The sequence below is a fragment of the Rhineura floridana genome, chromosome 1, assembly GCF_030035675.1.
Source record: "Rhineura floridana isolate rRhiFlo1 chromosome 1, rRhiFlo1.hap2, whole genome shotgun sequence".
Classification (NCBI taxonomy): Eukaryota; Metazoa; Chordata; class Lepidosauria; order Squamata; family Rhineuridae; genus Rhineura; species Rhineura floridana.
The window spans coordinates 153,316,112-153,341,732 of NC_084480.1; the positions used below are offsets into that span (position 1 = coordinate 153,316,112).

Sequence of the window (25,621 nt, forward strand, 5' to 3'; positions counted from 1 at the left end):
AAAAAATATGAATAACTGTTTCAAATGTGAATGTTTATTTGTGGAAGGACCTCTAAGTATTAGTAACAACAAAGATACAAGTGATTATGGAACACATAAAAAAATATATTAACCACCTCAACTCAGATTTGAAGTCAAGCCTGTGATATGACACACACTGGATATTCTTAATCCTAACTATTCTTCTTCTTCATTGCTATCTTCTTGAGATGATTCCAGAATTGATTCAGCAGAATATCCATTTTCATTGTTTAAAAATAATTTCACTTCATTTAGCACAGGGTCCCAGCATTTACTTGATAGACTTACTCTCTTGAAAGCAATGTCACTAAGTGGGAAACTAATAACATTAAATGTTATACACAGTCTCCAAGCAAATAAGATGTTATAGATGTGACGGACTGGTAGCAGAACGTTGCTGACCTGAAAAAGATGCCGGCGATTCAGATCAATCAATGTTTAGATATTGTAAATAGGACCTTGGTGAAAATAAGAACAACAAACTCCATGTGAGAGGGTAATTGGTTCTACACGGAGACAGTAATATGTTTGGCCACAAGCCTCCATCAGACCCAGATGTACACATGGAAGAAGAGGAGACTTTGCCTGGAGAGCCATCACTCCCCACTCCCAGACCATCCAGGTCAGAGGATATGGCTTTGCCTGTTTCATCCGGCTCAGAGGATACTTCCTCCAATGCAGGCCTCCTACCTCTGTGCCATAGGAAGCAGAGGTTACAGAATAGGACAGTGGCCCTTTAAATGAATGGACACCTTCTATTTGCCCTGCCCTGTATGAAGAGCTGTCTGGCCAGCCACCCTGCATAAGTTATCACAAGGCTCCAGCACATTGCTGAGATAGCAGTTCTCCTTGGGAGAAGTTTAGCTAACACTGGCCATGGGGAGGGCTGCCTTTTGCACTGGCCGCACCTGACTGGACTACTGGATTTTATTTTACCACTACACTTGTCTATTAGGCTTGCATTTCTCTGTTCCTGCTACACCTCTGTCCTAAGGATAAACAAGAAGTCCCATCTGTATTGGCATTCTGCCAGCTCTTGAAGTTGTACCTGTTCATGGAGGAATTCCTTTGATGTTTGGACCAAAGTCTCCTGTTTTAATCACTGTCTTAATTGGATAATTTTATAAGATATTTTAACTATGGACATTTATATTTTGATGTTTTAATTAGATTTTGTTGGGTATTTTTAATTATGGTGTATTTTAATTGTGCAACATTGTTTTTTTATTTTGTAAACTGCTTAGAGGACTTTTTAGCATTTAGAGGTATATACATTAATAAAGAATAATAGCTGTCATGACCAATTACTGCTGCAAGGGTTGTGGCTATGGATAGTGCGCATAGAGTGTTTTGGGTAAACACTAAAATAGAGAAATGCTGCCCCACAAATTTAGTAACAGAAGGTCTACTTAATATGTTAATACAAACATATTTCCAGTAAGAAACTAACAGCTTGATGCAGTTAGCAGATTTGTTTATTTATTTATATCCTGCCCTTCCTCCCAGTAGAAGCCCAGGGTGGCATATAAAAACAATAAAAACATTCTAAAACATCATAAAAATAGACTTTAAAACATATTAAAACATCTTTAAAAACATCTTTTTTTAAAAAAATCATTAAAAACGCATTAAAAAGCAATTGCAACATAGACACAAACTGGGATAGGTCTCTATTTAAAAGGCCTTTTGAAAGAGGAAGGTCTTGAAAAAGGTGCTGAAAAGAGAACAGTGACAGCACCTGTCTAATATTTAAGGGGAGGGAATTCCAAAGGGCAGGTGCCACTACACCAAAGGTCAGCTTCTTATGTTGTGCGGAATAGACCTCCTGATAAGATGGTATTTATTTATTTAAAATATTTCTATCCCGCCCTTCTACCCTATAACAGGGCACTCAGGGAGGCTTACGAGAGGATTTCTTGGGGTAGGGTATTCCAAAGCTTGGGGGCCACAGCTGAAAAGGCTCTCTCAAGCGTGTCTATCAGTGTAACATCTTTCATTCCAGGCACACAGAGGAGACCAGAAGCAGATGATCTTAAAGTACTGGCAGGTACATATGGGTATAAGCGGTCCCTCAGGTACATTGGTCCAAGGCTGTCTAGGGCTTTAAAGGTCAAAGCCAGCACTTTAAACTGGGGCCAGAAACAAATTGGGAGCCAGTGGAGTCGATAAAGCAGAGGGGTGATATGCTCCCTGCACCATGCTCCAGTTAACATTCTGGCTGCTGCATTTTGAACCAACTGTAATTTCCAAACCATTTTCAAAGGCAGCCCCACATAGAGTGTGTTGTAGTATTTAAGCTTCGATGTCACCAATGCATTTGCCACTGTGGCCCAGTCAACTGCTTCCATGAATGGACGTAGCTGGTAGACCAGTTTGAGCTGGCCAAACGCACTCCTGGCTACAGCAGCCACCTGATATTCAAGCAGCAGGGCAGGATCCAGGAGGACTCCCAAACTGCAGACCTGCTCCTTCAAGGGGAGTGCAACTCCATCCAGAATAGGTTGCAACCCCATCCCTGGTGCAGTTTTCCCTTGGCCAGCAACACTTACGTCTTGTCTGGATTAAGTTTCAATTTGTTAGCCCACATCCAGCCCTGCACAGCCTCCAGGCACCAGTTTAGAATGAGCGCTCCCTCCCTGCAATCAGATGGTAGGGAGAGATAGAGCTGAGTGTCATCAGCATATTGATGACATTGTACTCCAAATCTCCGGATGACCTCTCCCAGCAGTTTCATATAAATGTTAAAGAGCATGGGACGCAGAATGGAACCCTGCAGGACTCCGTAGGCCAACAGCCAGGGGGTCAAGCAGTAATCTCCCAGCACCACTTTCTGGGTTCTGTCCATCAGGTAGGACCAGAGCCACCATAAAACAGTGCCTCCCAATTGCATCTCAGCTAGACAACCCAGAAGGATACCATGGTCGATGGTATCAAAGGGCGCCAAGAGGTCCAGCAGCACCAACAGAGATGCACTCCCCCTGTCTGATGCCCAGCATAGGTCATCAAGTAGAGTGACCAGGGCAGTCTCTATCCCATGACAAGGGCTGAAGCCTGATTGAAACTGGTCTAGGTAGTTCGATTCATCCAGGAAAACTCCTGGTATCTGCAGGAGGTCCTCACCTACAGAGCACAGTGATCAACTGGGTATATAAGAGGTAAGATGATCTTTCAGGTATCCTGGTCCCAACCTGTATAGGGCTTTGTACACCAAAACCAGAACTTTGAGTTTGGCACAGTAGCTAATGGGCAGCCAGTGCAATTTCAGCAGCAGAGTGACATGTTGGTGATACCATGCTCCAGTGAGCAATCACACTGCTGCATTTTGCACCAGCTTCAGCTTCCAGACCAACCTCAAGGGCAGCCCCACAATGAGTGCATTACAGTAATCCAGCCTGGAGGTTACCAGTGCATGGACAACAGTGGTCAGGTTGTCCTGGTCCAGAAATGGCCATAGCTGTCTTACCAGCCGAAGCTGGTAAAAGGCACTCCTAGCCACTGAGCTCACTTGGGCCTCAGTGACAGAGATGGATGCAGGAGCATCCCCAGACTATGAACCTCCTCTTTCAGAGGCAGTATGACCCCATTCAAAGCAGGCAACTGACCAATTATCTGAACTCGGGAACTGCCAACCCACAGAGCCTCCATCTTACTAGGATTCAGACACAGTTTATTGGCCCTCATCCAGCCCACTACTGAGTCCAGGAAGTGGTCCAGGGCTTGCACAGCCTCTCCCAATTCAGATGTTACAGAGAAATAAAGCTGGGAATCAACAGTGTACTGCTGACACCTCGTCCCAAATCTCCTGATGACCGCTCCCAAGGGCTTCATATAGATGTTAAACAGCATGGGGGACAAGATGGTACCTTGTGGCACCCCACATCACAACTCCAGGCCTGTAAAGGACCTTGTTTTTTAAACAATGTTAATATTTTGTTTGAGTTTTTGTGCACTGTATTTTTTTCTGATGTGTATTTTGTGTTTGTGTTTTTTTTTTTTTTTGTGAGCCGCCTTGAGGGCCTTTGGCCAAAAGGCGGCATAGAAATAGAATAAACAAACAAACAAACAAACAAACTGCCAGGGGGGGGAAAGACAATCACCTAGTGTCGGAAGGCAGAGCTGGGGTCCCAATCCCGGGGAGCAGGATCCCGGAGAGTTGGGAGAAGAGTATTCAGATGGATGGCAGAGGGAAGGGGAAGGAACTTCCCCCCTTTGGAGCGAAGACGAAACAGAGGAACTGCCAGTGATAAGGTCGCTTAGCAACGGGGAGCCTGAGCCCTCCCTGGACATTCTCACGCCTCCCCCTCTTTCAGGCTCAGAGCAAGAGGGGAAAGAGGGAGGGCTGCTCACAGCCGAAAAGCGGGGAGGCAGTTTACCATCAGCCCCTCCCCTATCCCCCATCCTGGAATCGGAAACTTCAGAAGAGGAGGGGGTGATGCTTCCCCCCTCACCGCGCACATGCAGACAGCTGAAAAGACAGGAGAGAAGGGGGGGAAGGCGGGCAGTACCTGAGGGGCAGTTAAGGAGGAGCGAAAGATTGCGCGCCCGTTTGGCCCCTTCTTAAAGAACAGGCGGGAAGAAGTCCCTTGTTCTGTCAACTTTCTCCCAATGCCGCAGGACCTGTATCCCTGTATTGCTTCATGAGAAAATGCAGTCTTTGTTTGGACATTACCCTAATAAAACACGAATTAACTACAGCCGTTGGTCTGGTTCCTGAGTCACATCCTGGGCCTGACAGCTTGACAGAGCCACCTAAATCACCCTCAACGCTCTCTTCACTTGACTGGGACAAGATGTCAAAGGGAGCAGCGGGGGGGACGAACCCCACTTCTGAGACGGAAGAAGTGGAACTCTTGAGAACTAAGGTAGCTGATTTGCAGACGGATGTTCAAGCCCTGCTAGCAGCAGTCAAGGCGCTGAAGACGGATAATCAAACCTTGAAGGCCACGATAGACCAGATGCAAACAGCCCCTCCAGCTGCCGTAGTAAAGGTTCCCATTGGATTGCCCCCAAAATACCTGGGACAAAGTGATCAGTTGGCAACCTTCGTGGCTCAATGTGAGTTATATCTGGATGTCAGGCACACGGAATTTCCAGACGATGGGGCTAAAGTAGCTTTCGTGATTAGCCTCCTGGAGGGAGAAGCTGCAAAATGGGTGACTCCGTATCTTGTGAGAAAGGATACTGTCTTAGGAAGGTACAGAGGATTTATACAGGAGATGACCGAGATGTTTCAAGACCCGCAAAGGGCTGAAACAGTAGCGCGGCAACTAGGCGCTCTGAAGCAAGCTAAAGGGACTGTTTCCGAGTACACTAACGCTTTTAAAATTCTGTCCCAGGAAACTGGTTACAATGACGCCGCCCTGATGTTTATGTACTGGAGTGGATTAAATGCTGAAATCCTGGATGAGTTGGCCAGGACCTCCCCCCCCCCGCTGACCTACCAGGGCTCATCCGGCTATGCCTACAGATAGATCACCGGATGGAAGGAAGGCGCCTGGAAAGGAAGCAAGAGGTCCCGAGATACTCAGCCTCGGCATCCCGCAACAAGACCCTTCCCACTGCAGGGATGGCACGTAAGGCAACTGAGGGACAGGGAGGGGCTAGGCCAGAGACTGTGGACTGAAAGGGGGGAAAGCCGAGCCGTCGGGAAACTAGAACACCCAGTCCACGTGCAGGCCGGTGGACTGGGGGCAGCGTTGTATAAAGGCCCCCCAACGATCCAACCTCCCTCAAAGGGGGTGTTGGTCTTGCCTATTCGGATTACAACTTCCAGAGGAGTGGTGTTTAATTCCACTGCCTTAATTGACAGTGGAGCCTCCACAAATTTTATTGATGCAAAGTTAGTCAAGCGTCATGGAATTTCCCGGTGGAAACTGGACGCTCCCCTAGCTGTGGAGACTATCGATGGGAGACCCCTGAAGTCAGGAGGGGTGACACAAGCCACGGAGGAAGTGAAACTTCAAATCCCTGGGCACGAAGAGTTCATTTCGCTATACGTGTCAGATCTCTCGAACTTTGAGGTGATTCTGGGAATGCCCTGGCTAGCAAAGCATGAACCCAAAATAAGTTGGAGGGAGGCGGTGGTGTGGTTCACCTCACAGTATTGCCAGGAGAACTGTCAACCTGAAGGAATCAAGAACACCCTAGCGGGGGCAGTGCAAGAAATCAAGCAAGTGACCCTGCCGCCAAAGTATGAAGAATTCAAAGATGTGTTTGATGAAAAAGAGGCAGAGACTTTACCCCCCCACCGCCCTTACGACTCTGCGATTGACCTAGTGCCAGGAGCCAGCATCCCATCAGGGAGAATCTACTCTCTCACAGAGAATGAGAGGGAGGCCCTGAAGGAATTCCTGGATAAAAACCTGAGGCGAGGATTCATACGCCCCTCACAATCCCCTGCTGGAGCGCCACTATTGTTTGTGAAAAAGAAGGGGGGGGACTCAGACCCTGTAACGACTATCGCGCATTGAACCAGATCACCATCGCCAACAGCTACCCGCTGCCCCTGATCTCAGAGTTGCTGGACCGACTGCGCTCTGCAAAAATCTTCACAAAGTTGGATTTGAGAGGAGCGTACAATCTGATCAGAATGAAGGAGGGAGATGAATGGAAAACAGGATTCTTGACCGCTTAGGACAGTATGAATACCTGGTCATGCCGTTTGGGCTTTGTGGAAGTCCAGAAATTTTTCAAAAATTCATGAACGACGTGTTTAGAGACTTGTTGGACACGTATGTAATCTGTTACTTAGATGATATCCTGGTGTTCTCAAAGAACCAGGAAGACCACGACCAGCATGTGAAGACGGTGTTGAAGAGACTGAGAGAAAATCACCTGTATGCTAAATTAGAGAAATGTGGATTTGACCTCAAGTCTCTAGACTTCCTTGGATATCGAATCTCAGCGGAAGGCGTGGAGATGGACCCAGGGAAAGTAAGCTGCATATTGGACTGGGGCCAACCTGTCACCAAAAAGGATGTACAACGGTTTTGGGGGTTTGCCAATTATTACAGAAAGTTCATTCCAGGGTTTTCCAAATTAACAGCTCCTCTGACTGACTGTTTAAGGGGGAAGAAGAAGTTTCAATGGACAGAGAACGCCACCGAGGCCTTTGAGGAGCTGAAGAGAAGGTTTGCTACTGAGCCCATTCTGCGCTTTGCTGATCCGAACCGCCCTTTCGTAGTGGAAGCAGATGCTTCAGATTTTGCCATCGGGGGGGTCCTGCTACAATTAGACCAAGAAGGGAAGGAGCTGCACCCCTGTGCGTACTTCTCTCAGAAGTTAAAGCCTGCAGAGAAGAACTACACAGTTTGGGAGAAGGAGCTGCTGGCCATCAAGGACTCTTTTGAAAACTGGAGACAATACCTAGAGGGGACCTCTCATCAAATTGAAGTGCGCTCCGACCACAAGAATCTTGAAAGCCTCCAAACTGCCAGAAAGCTGAACCAGAGACAGATAAGATGGTCCCAGTTCTTCACTAGGTTTAACTTCCAGATTACTTACCATGCCCAAGCCAAAAACCAGAGAGCAGATGCCTTATCCAGACAGCCACAATACAAAGAAAGTGAATCCGAAGACCAGCCTCAGTACGTAATCCCGCCAGAGAAATTAACATTGGGAGTATGCCAGCCTTCATGGGAAGAGGAACTCAAAAAGGCACAACAAGAAGATGCAGACATGCTAAAATATCAGCAGGAGACGGGACAAGGTCAAGACTCAGAAGTAACCTTTCACTGGAGAAATGGACTGTTATGGTTCAAAACCGCCAGATATGTGCCAGAAGGGGAATTAAGGCTCAGAATCCTACGCCAGTGTCATGATTCCATCACAGCGGGACACTTTGGGATTTACAAGACCATTCAGAACGTGGCCAAGGACTTCTGGTGGCCTAAAATGCGTCGGGATATTGAGAGTTATGTAAAGTCCTGCTCTGTCTGTCTGCGGACAAAAACACAAACAGGGACACCAGCAGGACTGTTACAACCGTTGCCTGTCCCACACGAACCCTGGAAGGAGCTCTCCATGGATTTTATAACTGATCTACCCAAGTCCCAAGGAATGACAGCCATCTTAGTAGTGGTGGATCTACTTACCAAAATGGCACACTTTCTTCCTTATGCAGGGGCCTTAGAGGCTAAAGAAACGGCCAAGTTATTCATAAAAGAAGTCTACCGGCTGCATGGATTGCCAAACAGCGTAGTCTCAGACCGAGGAACTCAGTTCACAGCCAAATTTTGGAGAGCAATGTGGAAACAGTTGCAGACGGAATTAAAACTCTCCTCCGCCCATCACCCCCAGACAGATGGGCAGACGCAACGCTTGAACGCCGTTTTGGAAAGATATTTACGAAGTTATGTGTCCTATCAACAGACTGACTGGGTATCATATTTGCATTTTGCAGAGTTCGCCTACAACAATTCTCTGCACTCCAGCACTCAACAAACCCCGTTCTTCGCTAATTATGGATTCCATCCTAAAGTCTTTCCAAGCAGCTCAGAAGGAATGCTGGTACCGGCAGCTGAGAACTTCCTTAAGGAATTGCAAGCGGCGCAACAGACACTGAAACAGCAGTTAAACGAAGCCAAAATGGAGTACAAGCGAGTTGCTGACCTGCACAGGAAGGAGGGCCCCCCCCTTCAACCGGGAGACCAGGTATGGCTGTCCACCCGCTTCCTCCAGATGCCAGGCAAATGTAGAAAATTACAAGACAAGAGGGTGGGTCCTTTCGAAATAGAAACTCAAATCAATCCCGTGGCATACCGACTGAAGCTGCCTGACACGTTTAAAATACATCCTGTGTTCCATCGATCCCTCTTAATGAAAGCCGTCCCTCCCAGTGAGTTACGGCCGGAGGAACCTCCCGGAGCTCCACTCCTGGTAAATGAGCAGCTTGAGTTTGAAGTTGAGGAGATCTTAGATTCCAGGATCAGACGCCACAAGCTGCAGTACTTGATTCACTGGAAAGGCTATGGGGTGGCTGACAGATCATGGGAAGATGCAGCTGATGTGCATGCTCCAGAATTGGTAAAACTTTTCCATCAACGTTTTCCCCACCGTCCCAAGCCAGACAAGGGGAGGGGGGCACAGCCTGGGAGGGGGGATGGTGTCGGAAGGCAGAGCTGGGGTCCCAATCCCGGGGAGCTGGATCCCGGAGAGTTGGGAGAAGAGTATTCAGATGGATGGCAGAGGGAAGGGGGAGGAACTTCCCCCCTTTGGAGCGAAGATGAAACAGAGGAACTGCCAGTGATAAGGTCGCTTAGCAACGGGGAGCCTGAGCCCTCCCTGGACATTCTCACGCCTCCCCCTCTTTCAGGCTCAGAGCAAGAGGGGAAAGAGGGAGGGCTGCTCACAGCCAAAAAGCGGGGAGGCAGTTTACCATCAGCCCCTCCCCTATCCCCCATCCTGGAATCGGAAACTTCAGAAGAGGAGGGGGTGATGCTTCCCCCCTCACCGCGCACACGCAGACAGCTGAAAAGACAGGACAGAAGGGGGGGAAGGTGGGCAGTACCTGAGGGGCAGTTAAGGAGGAGCGAAAGATTGCGCGCCCGTTTGGCCCCTTCTTAAAGAACAGGCGGGAAGAAGTCCCTTGCTCTGTCAACTTTCTCCCAATGCCGCAGGACCTGTATCCCTGTATTGCTTCATGAGAAAACGCAGTCTTTGTTTGGACATTACCCTAATAAAACACAAATTAACTACAGCCATTGGTCTGGTTCCTGAGTCACATCCTGGGCCTGACACCTAGTGCTGTTCTCTGAATATGATCCTGGAGATAGGATCGGAACCACCGTAAAACAATGCCTCCAATACCTATCTCACCAAATCGGCCCAGAAGGATACCATGGCCAATGGCATCAAAAGCCGCCAAGAGATCCAGTAAGAATAACAGGGTCACACTCCCCCTGTCATCTGTCCGGGCTATAGTTGTCACAAACCAATGGGTCCAGAGTGGGCTTTTTCACCACCTCTTTCAGGGCAAATGGAACCACACCCTCGCTGCATGACTAGGGGCATGACTAGTTGGTTCACCTGTTCTTCACGAATTGGGATGTTTGACGTGAATTGGACATGGACAAATATATATGTTAGCAGCTTATGGAAATGTCGCCTATTTAAGATAACTGTTCTTGGATTACTTGCAAAAGACAACATCAAGAGAAGATTAAAAGGCATACGTGACTACAATGTGGGCCCACAAGTGGTGGCATTTCTCTTGATAATTATGTTTACGAAGAACTATTTAAAATTAGAACAAAACATGAGCAGCAGCATTGTTCAAAGTTATTCAGGTTTGCTCCCTATGTCACCAGATGGGCGACTAATAAATTCTATAAATAAATAAATAAATAAATAACCTTATTTCTGTAGATGCCCACTAGAAGCATCCTTCTAATCATCCCTGTCAAGCTGTTCTAATAAAATGAGGGTACAATGTCCCTTACTAAATGGCATTCCAAGTTCCACCATACAAACCGTGTTTCACAAAGAATTTTATCAGCTATGATTTAAAATAACATAATCCACACCGGATACTGAAATATTAATATGCCACCAATTAATTCCCAGGGATTCCCTGGAATGCAGCACAGTTGAGCAGTGACCTGTTAACAGTAGGCTGCACAAAGATGGCGGGGAGATTGGTCCCAGCACACCGATACACACCCATGCAATGAACACAACAGACCACAGTAAGCAGATTTTAATTGTGAATTCTCCAGTTACATTACTTTAAATAATTTTAATTTTAGCTTTAAGATGCAAAGGTTGGACTTTTGAAGGTTTCAGATTTTATTTGATTTTTTTTATATATTTGACACCACTGTATGACTTTGGGTAAATAAAAGGCATATAAAACCCAGAAATGTTTGAAAAGGGGTCAGCAATGATGGTATACATGCCAATAGGCATCCCTTTTAAACTCCAAATCAGATCAGATAGTTTAGGCTGTAACTCCTCTGAGAATAAAGCACTGTTAGACTTTGATTTGTCCTTGGGTCTGAAAGATACGATCACAATTTGATGCTGAAAAAAACTCATTAGAAAATGGAAACAATTTGGGAAAACAGCACCAAGGTACATGCTGTGCATTTTTATTTGATATCAGATAGATTTCATTTCTAAAAAGGCATACAATTTTCTGCCATGTTTGTTTTAGTCTTTTCATACCTGGAATCCTGTTCAGTTTGGCCACAATTATTCTATTAGATGCAGTGGCCAGGTAGTGAGAGTACTATGTGACAGTCACTGCACTAGGAAAGCACATATAGAGAGGTGGCATCTAGGGACGGGGGTTCTGCAATGTTTTCTTTATTGGAGGCTTATTGCCTCAACTTTGGTGTCTGGAAGGCTAAGAAGCCAGAGCTGGGTGGGCACATTCTGAACACTGTCCATAACTCAGAGGACTGTTTGTTTATATAGCACCATCTATGAGTATTGTACTTTACGAAGAACAACTATGATATGGAAACAACAACAGAGGATGGGGGCATTGCAGGCATGGGAAGAATGTGATTATTTCAATCACAGGTGCGTTAGCATGTTCATCAGTATACAGTTTATTGTATTGTCAACTCTTTTTATGATGTTTTTTATATTCTGTACTTTGGTCTCTGCTGGTCTTTGACCGTAATAAAGTAATCAATTGATCAGTCACAGGTATTTGTGATTATTTCAGTCACAAGTATTTCTCTTCAGAGCCTCTAAGACAAACTTGCACAGCGACTTCTAGGCAACTGCCTGAAACATGTAAGCCCTCAAATTACCAATTTCCTAATACTATGGGAATATCTCTACATTGTAAACTCTATAATTATAGGGAACTTTGGCCTGCAGGCCTAATGTGATGAGTGAGGGCATCTCCTTAAACAATGGCCACCTGCCCCACACCTGACATCATATGTAGCGTCAGGTGAGGAGCAGATTGAGACATAGCTGCTGATCCACAATAAGGAGGCACTCCTGATTGTGCACTGGTAAGAGAGGCTTCCTGTCACCACCAATCGGCTGGTAGGTGCTAACGTCAAGCTCTCTGGGATCAGCTGCACTAGCGCAATTGACCCTTAAAGTGGAGCTTGAAGTCTGCGCCAGTCAGTGGTAACTTCAAGCCCTGCTTAGCTGGGCTTAGATTTCCTTTCCAGCATGGTTTGCCATGCTGCAAATAAAAAATGGGTCATCTGATGTAATCGTGATGACAGATGATTGATACGTGAGTGGGTCCCACTGGCTGGATACCATTCCCCATCCCTGCAATAAGGTATAGGGACTAGGGCAATGATCCAAAGGCTTCCTAGAACAGGCAAGTCTTGAGGAGGGGAGGTGGTTGCAGAATTCCAGACATAAAGGGCAGCAAGGAAAATGGGCTTAGTTGTTTGAGGGAGCAGAAGAACTTTGGACAACTGAGAGTGGTAGAGCTGGATAAGTGAATGCCACTGAAAGGGACATGTTGGGAGATAAACACAGTAAGATGTAGAGGGGCAGGACTGGAAGGTGAAGACAAGAAGCTTGTGCAAGACCTGGGAAAGTATGGGAAGCCAGTGAAGGAATCTAAGGAAGGGAGGCATATGCCAGAGTGATGAGAAAGGTGAATAATTTTTGCAGGCAGAGTACAGGATGGAAGTGAGTGGATGAAGGTGAGACAGGAGAACAGATAGTACTCAAGGCAAGATATGACCAGGGCAGGGACAAGCTTTTGCTGAAGGGAAGGATATTTTTTTGTAATGTTGTAAATGTAGAAATGACGTGTCTTGGCAATGAACTGGATTTGGGAAGCAAATGAAAGAAGAATAAGAGAAAATGAAGGTTTTGTGCCTAATCAACAGGGTGGATGGTGTCATTGTCATCAGTTAAGGAGAGTGAACAAGGAGTTGAGGGCTTGGGAGACAAGATAAAAGTTTTGGTCTTAGACATATTGAGCTTCAGACTGTGTTGAAGCATCAATGAGGAAATAAGAGAGAGAGAGTTGGAGAAGTGGGATTGGATGGAGGCTGATCTGTGGTAGAAAGATAGAGCAGGGTATCACCAGCATACAGGCAGTATTGAAAGCATGGAAAGAGGTGAGGCTACAGGACAAAAGTATATATATGGAAAGAATAGTAGAAGGCCAAGTGCAGAGTCCTAAGGGACCCTAATGGAGAAGAGTGTCCTGCTACAGAGATTTTGTAAGAGCAATAAGATAAGTAGAAAGGTAACCACTGGAGGAGAGAATCACAGAGACACAGAGCGTAAGAGGAGGCAAGGAGGCCACTGTAGCAGTGGTGCACTGTATCAAAGGCAGTGGAAAGGTTAGGCAGAATGAGGGCTGAGTGGAGGCCTACAGAGGAGGTCATTGGGGACTTTCATAAGGGCAGTTTCAGTGGAGGGCAGGGACCTGAAATCAGTTTAGAGGGGGTCAAAAGGCAGAGTCAAAGGGCTGAGACTGTGGGAAGAAGCAGGGCCCCCCCAGGAGTTTGTAGATAAAAGGCAGAAGGATAATTGGACAGTAGTTGAAGAGGGAGAATGTTTTAGTATATTTTGAATATAAGTATTTAGCATATTTATATTGTGGTTTATGTTTTTATTATATTTGATGTATTTTATTATTGTCTATGCATGACTTTGGGATTTTTTTTAATGTGAAGGATTAAATGTTTTAAATGACTAATAAGTAGTAAAACAAACAGAATAGAGAAAACAATGGCATATTGGAATGCTGATGGGAAAGAACCAAAGGACAGAGATATTTTAGGTCAGGTTTGGGGAACCTTTTTCCCTCTAGATGTTGCTGAACTACAACTTTTATCATCCCTGGCCGCTGCCATGGTTGCTGGGGCTGATGGGAGTTGTAGTTCAGCAACATCTGCAGGGCTATATATTCCCCGCCTGTTTTAGATCGTCAACCTCTCAGATGGCAAAGTATAAAGATCAAGTCCCATTGAGGGACTCTCAAGCGTGTTTTTTTTCAGCAGCAGAACTGGATTGCTCCAACTAGACTTTTAACACTATCTGACAATGAGCACACTGTGCTTCAAGAGCTTTAGAAACTACAATGTGCATTGGCTGCATACGCGGGTCAAATAATGAGGCAACTGGGAGTGATTCAGAGTTCTCCCCACCCCCAGACTGAGTTAGTGCTATGTCAGTAGCCCCTCCCTAAGTTGGATCAGGGTCCCACAGAACCTCATGGCACTCTGTTGTTTCTGAATGTTTCTGCCCTTGTAATTCTTTGTTTTTATACATCTCTAGGTTTCTCTAGGTCCAAGGGCACTGAAAGAAGTGAGACTGTACAAAATGAAGAGTTCTGGATTATTACTGTTAATAATTTGGTTTTTGGGTTTTAAAAATGTACAAGCAACAATACACACCACTTGGCCACCTCTTCATTATGTTATGGTAAGAAAGCAGTGGATGGTGTTTTTTTTTTTAAAAAAGCTTCTTGTAAGGGTGCTTTTTTAAAATTATTTTTTTTTAACAATCCTATATTGATCTGCTTCAACCAAAGCAAAACAAAACCCAGAGCTCTTAAGAACTTTTTTGTAAACTGCTTAGAGGTTCTTCACAGTCAAGCAGTATATAAATTTTGTTAAATAGACAAACTTTGCAGGTAATGTTCTAGACAATCTCAAATTGTCATGCTTATGTGTCCAGATTTCTCATCTCCTGGAGGTGGGAAGACGGCTTGCTCTGGATGGGGTTGCACTGTCCTGGAAAGAGCAGGTCCATAGCTTGGGGTACTCCTGGATCCAACATTGTCACTGGAGGCTCAGGTGGTCTCAGTGGCTAGGAGTGCCTTTTTCCAGCTCTGGCTAGTTCACCAGCTTTGGCTCCTTTTGGACAGAGATGACTTGACCATAGTACTCCATGCTCTGTTAATCTCCAGATTACCAGAGCATGGAGTTTTTAAACCTCTGTTTAAAAATAGCTGCATTGGTTGCCAGTTAGTTTCTGGGCCCAATTCAAAGTGCTCACACTAGTGTTTAAAGCCCCAAATGACTTAGGCCCCAAATATCTGAAAGACTGTCTCCTTCCCATACAGAAGGGCCTTTTGGTAATTCTGCCACCCTTGCAAATTTGGGGGGGGTGGTCCAGGAGAGGGCATTCTCTGTGGTGGCCTCTAGGTTGTGGAAGTCTCTCCCCACTGAATTGTGTCTGCCAACTTCATTGTACAGTTTTAGCTGAATGCTGAAGATGCACCTCTACCCTGGCCTTTTGACACCTGAGACATATATTTTTAGAACCCTATTTTGTGGTTTTTGGGTTGTTTTTAATGCTGTATTTTAAAATTGTTGTAACCCACCCTGACATCTTTGGATAAAGGATGGATAAATAACAACAACCTGGAAGATCTATCAGAGGACACCAAAAAAAGCAGAAAGGAAGGCAACTGTGAAGCAGCAACGGTTTTAAAAATGTACAAGCAACAATACACACCACTTGGCCACCTCTTCATTATGTTATGGTAAGAAAGGGCAAAAGTCAAACTCCCCCTCATTAAGGGATTACTTTTACTTCCTTCCTCCAAAAGCCCTTGGGCCTATTTATCTGTATTTTGGCAGGGTCCTCTGTCTGTAAATTTCATCCACTTAGACCAAAAGGGAGAAAAGTTATAGTCACTTTTAGATTTCCCATCAAGTGAATGGGGAACTTCATTTTATACAACATTTCCTGGAACCCAAATTATAGATTGAAGCAGAGAGAACACAGTGCTACTCAGAAACACATCAGAGTTTTGAAATTCGAACAGATACAAGGCAAATATTGGGAGGCATGCACATCCATATTAGAAACTTGCAGGCAGGGGTCATACAGAGAAGAAGGGTAGTGGAGCCCATTTGTGTCTGAAGTTTATATAAGTAGTAAGGATGGGAGAGAAACTTCAGTTTGCATTTTAAGGTGAACCTACCTAATTTTAGTGATGATCCTCCGTGGCGCAGAGTGGTAAGCGGCGGTAACACAGCCGAAGCTCTGCTCACGGCCAGAGTTCGATTCCAACGGAAGGAGGAAGTCGAATCTCCAGTAAAAGGGGTCGAGGTCCACTCAGCCTTCCAGCCATCCGTGGTCGGTAAAATGAGTACCCGGCATACGCTGGGGGGTAAAGAAAGGCCGGGGAAGGAACTGGCAATCCCACCCCATATATATGGTCTGCCTAGTAAACGTCGCAAGACGTCACCCTAAGAGTCAGAAACGACTCGCACTACAAGTGCGGGGACACCTTTACCTTTTTTTACCTAATTTTAAAAAGATTAAGATCAGAAAAAATGATAAACAGAGAAATCAGAATTTGGCAGATTCATCCATCCCTAATAAGTAGGTACTAAAAATGAAATTGTTTATCAAAACTGTCCTATGTGAAAATAATCAGTCATGGACATTAATATTATGTGTATGCATAATTTGAATGAATAGTTAGTGAGTACAGACAAAATTAGGGATGGGTGTTTTTTCCACATTCCGTTCCTTTATTTTTCTTTGTGTGCACTCTGATCCACATTTAGGGATGTAGTTCACACTTTGGTGCCAGTTTAGTTGTCATTTCAACAAACTGGCAGCTGGTTACAGTCAGTTGTAGTTAGTTGTAGTTTTTTCCCCCCATGCAGTTTAATGAGGTTTGTGAAGTTGAGTTTTTTCCAGCTCAGATATGTGATGTAATTTTGAAAGCTGAACCCACTTTATCTTCAAGCCTTGAATGCTGCTGCCTACTGAGGTCTTGACCTTACAGTTAGCCTGTTTGACCAACTTATTTTCCTTCTCTCTCTTCCTCCACTCCAATGTCTCAAGTCGGTGTTTCAGTGCTCCGGTGGAGAGATATTTTCTGCCTCCCTGAGACAACAGATTACTAAAGAACTGTGTTTAGCTAAAGTCACAGAGTTTTAAAAAAGAAAGAAGGGGGAGACAAGGTAAGAATCAAACAATGAATGTTAATGGCTACCATAATCACCTTAATGACACAGAAGTGAAAGGGAATACCCAATTCGAGATGTCATTGGTAACAGTGTTGTTATATTCACTGCTTTTAAAAAAAAAAAAAAATCTGGTATTGGGGAAAACTGCTGAAGTTGGTGGCAAGCAAGACCAAGCTGCAAAAACAGCGAACATGCAAACTGGGGGTAGTCTGATGTACAGTTCAACTTTAGTGAATTTCTCTCCCATCCCTCCCCACATTCCATTCCTTCTGAATCCCTAAATTGACTAGAAGAACTCTTAAATTAATTTCAGAATTGGAGGATGCATAGATTGCTCAGTGTTGCAGCTAGGCTATTTTAGACTCGGATGTGCTGGTGTTGTGGGGGGAGGGTGCTTAGACAGCCATCTGTGTCATTTCAGTTGTGAAGCACACAACTGGCATTTCTCTTCTCCGTGCTACTCCTTGCTTTACAACCGCTTCTACATTCTTATTATTAGAGGAAAAACAAACATTTTGCTCTCCCTATTCATATTCTGAGCATGTACAGTTTTTACATTTTAAAAAAACTCACATAAATCTGAGCACAATCATAACTACAGGAACAAAATGGATTTTCTTTCTGTTGTCCTGATGCTAAACACATTTTCTTGAAAATAAGTTCAAGGTTCTGGTTTTGGTGTACAAAGCCCTATATAGCTGGGGACCCTATATAGCTGGGGACCTGAAAGATCATCTTACCCTATAGATCACTGTGCTCTGCGGGTGAGGGCGTCCTGCAGAGTCCATCTTATCAGGAGGTCCAACATAGGAAGCAGACTTTCAACGTAGTAGCGCCTACCCTTTGGAATTCCCGCCCATTAAATATTAGACAAGCACCATCTCTGTTCTCTTTTCAGCACCTACTGAAGACCTTCTTCTTTCAACAAGCCTTTTAAGTAGAGGCCTTATCCCAGGCTGTGTCTGTGTTGGAATTGTCTTTTAAGATTTTTAAAGCTTTTTGAGAAAGATGTTTTTAAATATGTTTTGTTTTAATATATTTTAAAGTCTGTTTTGATGATGTTTTGGAGTGTTTTTGTTTGCCACCCTGGGCTCCTACTAACCAAATAAATAAATAAATAAATAAATAAAGCACCATTTAGTTGTAGAAAAGAATGTATTGAAAGTAAAAAGAATAAAATGAGCACCTGTAACCATATACATGTCCAGCTTGCCAGCCCCAGATTAAAATATGTTTTTTTAAAAAAAGAGCAAGAAATGATGCTGTGGCCAGCAGCCCCCATTTCCCCTGACATCCCATATGCCAGTCCAGGTGCTGGCACTTAGGTCTGTCTACCACTTCCCCCATAACCTGCTGCTCTCTGAGTGGTCATTTCAGGCAGGGTGGACTGCAGGATCCAGCACTAGTTGCACTACTGAGCTTGTTCACTTCCTTCTGTTCATTGGCATCTTCCCTTCTCCTATAATTACTATTCAAAGTAGAGGAAGGAGGCAGCCAAGGAGGACCAGCTTTTGGTGAACTGGAGTATATGATTTATGAGAGGGAAAGTAAAAAGTGGCACACACAAACACGAGTCAAGGGGGTCCAAAGCTTTTCTCGCCCTACTTCCTCACCCCTTTCAAGTTTTTTTCTGTGGCAAAAAACCAAACACCTTAGAACCAGCACAGTAGAAATCTTAGCAAAGGAGCCTATAGCTAGTAGAGAGAGAAAAAATTAAGAACAAACTTACTGCCTCAAAAGGGATTCAGCAAAGGTGAAACATTACCACAGGAGGAAAGGAGGCAGCCTGACTTGGAGCCAATCACTAATGAAGATCTGAGAAACGATAAGATTAAAGAAAAATAATTATTTGATAAGGTCAAAACTTTGTGCACTGGCAAGTCTAACCGGAGGAGTTAGTATGCTAGCAGAGTTTAAAGCAAAAGTGGTTTGTCTCAGCAACCAAAGACAAGAATGTCAATATACTTTGGCTTTCTCTCTTGAATGTTTTGTATTGGTTGGCACATGCTTCTTGTGTATATAGTGTAAAATTCACATACATTATAAATGGTGGGGCTCATGAGAACCCTGAGGAACCTTGGCAGTAGATACTCCACTCATTCTAATGGGGGGACATTTTTGGCCCCCACCAGTACCAGTCTATGATTGCTACCCCACTGTTTCATTAGATTGCACCTGGTTCCACTGACACTTTTAAATGTTGTTTTTAATTGTTATTGTTGCACTGTAAATGTCTCTTATAGTTTTCTCATGGTTGTGAGCCTCCTCAGAAGTCCTTTGTGGGTCAAAAGGTGAGATATAACTTTTCCAGTAAATAAAGGGGAACTCAGTCAGTCTCTATTAACTGGCAAGGGGCCACATAAATACCTCTAAACTCCCACAATCCTTTGGAGCAGGGATGAGCAAATTTTTCCTTTCAAGGGCCACATGGGAGGTGGGTGGGTTAGGACCGGATCCAGTGGTGGGTGAGGCCAAAGCCAACATCACCCTCATCCCCTTCTCACTGTTAAAAGCACTCACATTAATTCTCTCTCTGTGTCTCTCGCTCACTCACTCTGTCTTCCGCCCTTCTCTCTCACACACAGTCTCCCCCTCCCTCTCTCACACACAATTTTCTCCTCCTCACACAATTTGGTCTCCCCACCCCCGGCTGCCCCACAGTTGTGGGAGAACAGAGGCTTTAACCTCCCCCGTCCAGCAATCTTGATGCAGCCAATATCCTGAATGCATGAAGATCACTGGAGAATGGCCTGCCTCCCATATCCAGCCATGTTGCTGGGCAGCGGGGCAGCTGTTCCCACACTGCCAGGCAGTACAGGGGCCGCAATCTTAGCTGCATCATGGTCGCTGGAAGGGGAGATTAACGCCACGTTTGCTGTCTCATGCTACTAATTGCAGCCCAGGGACAGCACTTTTTTCAGCCCAAGGGCTGCTTTCCATTCTGGGCAACCAGTGTGGGGGACATGTTCCAGTGGTGGGTGGGGCAAAAGTGGGCAGGGCAACTTATGTGAATTGTACATTTGTACAGTAGCCTAAGTCTTAAACCCACTCGCATACCCCTTTCTATCTTCTATTCAGACTGGCAAGAAGCATTATCAGAATTCAAGGACACATTTCCAGCTAGGCAAAAACACTCAAGTTGTGTGTGGGAGTGTCTGTGTAAAGCAGGGTTAGTGAGGGTATTTGCCTAGGGATATGGGATGTGGCCTGGAGAGAATCCCAAAGACCAAATAAAGAGGACCAGAAGGGACACATTTGGCCCCAGGACTGAAGTTCTCTATCCTACTTTAGACGTATCAGGATTGTTGGAAAGTAGATTTTAACCTCCCCGCCCCCAACAGTCCAAATGTAGCCAAGAGCCTCCACGCTACTTAGAATGGGAGGGACCTGCATCTTTTCCGCACTGCCCAGCTGATGGCTGATGCAGACAAATCGGTGGGACATCCTAGGGCTTGATGGCTACTTGTGGCCATGTGGTCCCTACATGTGCTTCCGAGTGTCAAACATCTGATAGATCTAGTTAAAACAACAGAGAGCTAAATGCCACATGATGGGGAGTCCAGTGATATGGACAACTAAAATCAAGAGCATTGTTAAGAGGAGGGAAAGAGAGCAGCTGCTTCAACCTTGTTGTTTCTGCCATTTATCCATTCAAAATAAGGGATGGGTAGCCTCTTCACCCATCCCCAACCAGTTTAGAAATAATGAAGTAGGTATTTTAGATGTCTGAAATACCACAACTCAGGACTTTACTAGGCCATGGCTGAAGCCATGCTAACAGTGAATGCATTTTTTTGGATTTACCAAAGGCAAAGAGGAGGGTCAATTCATAGTGTGAAATAAGGAACAATGCTGGTGATGGGAGGCTTGTTTCACAGAGCATTTGGAGGCACATTCCAAAACATCTGGGCATTACAGGAACTATGTTCTCATGTCATCATCGTGCCTCAAGCCCTATAGGTACTCAGAGATAGTAACATGGTGTTCTCCATATGCTGTTGGAATTCAACTCAGCCAGCATGGTCAGGGATGATAGGAGTTGTAGTCCAGTATCTGGAGGGCACCATGTTGACTGTCCCTGCTGTAGATATTCTTTTGAGATCAATTTGGTTCCCCTTTTTTATATCTAGCTCAACTTACTGGATGTCCAAGATGGGTCTGATCTTGCTAGACTGGTATAATCCAGTAAAGCATTCTGGAAGATAATCTTTTTCAACCGAGCTATCTACAGGAAGGCCAAACAAGAGATTGATTGATTCCATAAAGGAAGCCACAGACCTGAACTTACAAGATCTGAACAGGGTGGTTCATGACAGATGCTTTTGGAGGTTGCTGATTCATAGGGTCGCCATAAGTCGTAATCGACTTGAAGGCACATAACAACAACAACAATCTACCTCTAATAGAGGTGCTTGTTATAGATCTTAAGAAATGGCTCTCAATAGGAATTTCACGGCTAAGAGGAAGAAGAGGATGGAGAAACATGGAAGGGAGGGAGGAAATGGGTGGGTAGGCAAAGAGGGGCAAGAATGGCAGCTTGAAATAGCATTTGATTTGCTGATACACTTTGTCAGATCAACTGTGAAGGCAGGCTGGCAGTACATTTGAAGAACATAGAGGCCCTTTTTACGATTACATGTGTCTTCTTCACAGTCATAAGCTTATGTGTTAATTATAAAATGAGTGCAGTCTGCTCAGATAACATGAGTGTAATCTTAACTCCAATTTATTGGAAGAGTGAGGTGGCTAGCTAGACTGTTTTCAATTCTAACTTAAAGAAGAGAGGTAGTGTTTACAAAGTGTGTGTGTGTGTGTGTGTGTGTGTGTGTGTGTGTGTGTGAGAGAGAGAGAGAGAGAGAGAGAGAGAGAGAACTATTGTTGTGAAGCAAATCTTACCAATGTCTAGTTTTTTAAACCTACTTCAGCTATGCTTTCTTAATGTATGTGCATTTCTGTCCTTACATACACAAAACTGCTAGTGAATTGTAACAGATTGAAACTTTTTTGAAACTTAAAAAAACAGGAGACTGAAAGTTTATATTGAACGTTTATATTCAATTTATGTTGAAAACAACTATTGCAATTAAATATTTACCAAATGCTTATTAACACATAAGTAAAGTTTGCAGTCCCATCCATTTACCATAAATAAAATATTCATAAACATAATCTCAGTCGAATGTGTGCCTGTGATACCCAGCATAGTCATTGCAAACAGAAATGCTAGGGGCCAGGGGAACTGCTTTAGCCGCATAGCCATCCCTGCAGCAGCCTAGGTAACATATGGATGTTTGAGCATCTAAACTTCCCACTGATCTGAAGGACATAATATTTTCTGTGTTTTAAATCCTCTAATTGCCCAAATCTTTTGAGTCCAGGAAGTTATAGTTATTTTATAGTTATTTTATAGCTTGAAGAATTTGCAACTGCCTGATTGCCTTGTTCAAGTATTTCCAATTTACGGGTGAAGACAGACAGGCGTTCTAAGCGCAGGAGAAGTGGTTTGAATATATATTCACAGAGTTTTGATGTAGTTTCCCAACACAGGGCAAAAAACTTGTGTTCAAACCACCCCCACCTCACTTGGAATATATATGCCATTCCCATTCTTTTTTTGGAAATGGGAATCTGAGTAGATAGAAGCAGCAGCTGCTACACTGGGTTGACAGAGTGGGCCCCTGCATTCCACATGCCTATTTTCTAAAGGATTTTTGCAGTGCTTGCATGTAGGGCACATCTGAGGATAGATCAGAGTGAGGCTTCACTCCTGTGACATAGCTCCCCTCCCCTGACATAGGCTTTTCTTTTTGAAACAAATGTGTGTTGGTTGCCTGAACCGAAAGGCCAACATGTGAGTGAGCTCCTCCTCACAGGGATGCTGCACAATCAGGACACCCACACAGCAAGGTGCCCCAATTGCGCAGAGAGCCTACGTGCAAGAAAGAGCTTGCCTATAGACCCACCATTAGGGGCAGGACTAAAAGCGTGGTACTGCTCCCATGCCTACACAAGCATACATCCACACAAATAACACATACATAGGGCTGAAGAATGGTTTTGAGATTGTTGGTTTTACTTATATTTTTAAATGTTTTTATTGGGTTTTTCTGGATTATTTTTTTTATCAAGTATGCGGTATACAGTTTTTGTTAACTAAATAAGTAAGATAAGAAATGGTCCTCAGGAATTATCCATAACATATATGGAATACATTCTTGGCACTGCCTAACAAAGGAGTTCTCAAACTTTCCACCATCGCTTGAGAGGGCTAAAAATTATTGAGGCCTGCCAGTCCTAAACTAGCAGTGTAAGGGCAAAGCCAGTAACAAGATAGAAGCAGAGATTGGCACAATCAGCTGGCAATTACTGACAGTATTTTCTATTGATATCTAATCCCTCTGTGGAAATTGCTGGATTTTTGCCATGATGACTTACTCTGCCATGGTGAACTATGGGAGTCCCATAGTCCAGTTTTCTTCAAGATAAAGGCATTGGTTTTGGAGATATAGTTACGCAGCCTCCCCATTTTAGAACTGCTGATTCAGAGGCTCTAAGTGGAAAAGGCCTTACATTTTATATTTCCCCTCCTCGTATGGCTCCCAAAGCATTTTTACTCATTTCCTGCCATTTCTTCACCCTATCTCCTTTTACACTTCTGTCCTAACTCCACTCCCAAACTGCCAGTTTCTTTCCTCCCTCCTCCCTATATCTTTTCCTTCACTTTTTCCAGCTCTCATCTTTTGACATCTTCCAAGCTAATTAGTAGTTTGGGAGCTGCTGCTAGCATTTGTCATTACATCATAACTAGAGGGGGGGCTACAGTGCTGAAGCCCATCTAAAAACAGGCTGAGGCCTGCTAGAGCTCTCCACTAGTCTATAAGGCCTAGAACTGCTTGCTCCAACAAACTCGTGTGAGGTGTGATTCTGACTGAGATTTATACAAAGCTCTAAAGATTAATGTAAAACTTGTTGGGGAGAGGCCTGTTGAAGCAGGGAACTCCCCCAGGCTTGCATTTCAAGCCAGAAGATAATTCTGGGGTGGAGTTACGGGAATGGGATTTCTCTGGGAGAGCTCAGGGTGAGGTTATATTGTTCTTGCTTGTTTATTTTTTAATTATTCTGATTTTATGAGTATAGTTTTTAATTATCAGAAACAGTTTAATGCTATTTTAAATCAGAGTTCATTTTTTAATTATATCTGTCTATATTTATTTATTTATGTATTATATGCTTTTAACTTTGGTAGGTTTTAATTGTATCTGTTTTTTATCTGGAAGCCGCCGTGAGTTCCAATTTGGAAAAACGGCGGGGTATAAATAAAGTTAATAATAATAATAACTTGGAAAGCCTTGAAATGGAGCTGGTGACTTTCTGCTCATCTGCAGAAGCTGAAAGTTGGCACTACTATGCAGTCAGACTGAGTAGAAGAGGCTGAGCCCTGAAGCACTTTTCAGCAGGCACATCCATTCAAGTTGTTGTACATGAATTGCCAGAAATATCCAGAAAGATACAGCTAGGACCACAACATCTTTATCTTATCTGCGTCACTAGAGTATTTCATGTAAAAGGCAGCATTGATAAACTAGTTAAAGTTGGGCTCAGCTCATTTACTTACTTTTGAATTGGTCTCCCCACAGCTGGATTGGCATGAATCAGAACTGAAGGCCTGACACCAGGTAACAGCTTGCATAAGTTAACACCTGTTGATAATTTAATAGTGTGAAGAATATGTGACAAAAGATGCATTGGCAACTAGCACAGCACTTAAACAGCCAATGTTTTCCATTCTGCAGGAAATTGCTTTTCATTCAAAGCAGTGGCTGCTCTCCTCCTGTTTGTAGCAGCTGAAGCCTGTTGATATTTGTGTGCCAAAAACAAAAAAACCCTGTCAGTGCTAGAGATGTAAGACTGATCAATAGCATCAAAGTGTCTGTTGATAGGCTGTTGGCAGCTGTTGCTGTAATGACAAACACTTTCCTGCCTAGCAGAATTTCATGATGTGCCATAAATGTGTCGTTTGGCTCCCACCTCTCCATGTGTCTTTTCTTAAGTTTGCATATTTGTTGAGGAGAGATTGCATCAAAAAACATAACATGGGTTATTCAGAAGCTGCAATGCAATTCTTCTCACAGCTAGTGCAAGAGGTAGATGCTGCACTATCAAAGTTCCTCATTGGGTAGGGCTTACAACATCACTTTTTTCTATTAAAACTTTGGCAAATTTTCTTAGTCCGTATCCCATACTGAAACACACACTCTTCCCCGGAATATCCTGAGCACACTTCCTATGGAGGAAGCCCCACCAAACACAGTGGAACTGACTTCTGAGTAAGCATTTATGGAGTTGCACTGTGCTCTGCTCTTTTGCTTTATTATTTGTGACCAATGATTTACTTGCTGCTTGCTAATTTGCTCAGAAAGAGGGAGGGAGAGTAACTCTGGATTCGAATCAGTTATCAGCTACAGCCAACCCAGCGTGGAGCTCCCAGAGGCACTGCCTCACCTCCTTCCTTGAAAGTGAGGAGAGGACATTCCTGGTAACAAAGTGCCCTCAGGGTGTCTGTCTGCCATCATGGGTGGGTGTGGTGGGTGAATCTCTGTCCTTTATGGGCACGCCCGGGAAGCCAGCAAGCCGCTGCCGCCTCCTCCCCCAGACAGTGCAGCGAGCCAGCAACAGGGCGACTCTGAGGGGGAGGCAAGAGGACGGTGGGCTGCCGCCGCTGCTAT

General features: G+C 44.4%; 1 long non-coding RNA gene across 1 annotated transcript; it reads right to left on the bottom strand.

Annotated features, from left to right (window-relative positions):
- Positions 1-252: 252 nt before the first annotated feature.
- Positions 253-24,711, bottom strand: LOC133384858 (uncharacterized). The gene is made up of 3 exons (XR_009762724.1): positions 24,511-24,711; positions 18,625-18,710; positions 253-423 (listed from the first exon to the last, which is right to left on the bottom strand). It is a non-coding gene; the product is annotated as an uncharacterized LOC133384858 (long non-coding RNA).
- Between the last annotated feature and the right edge of the window lie 910 nt (positions 24,712-25,621).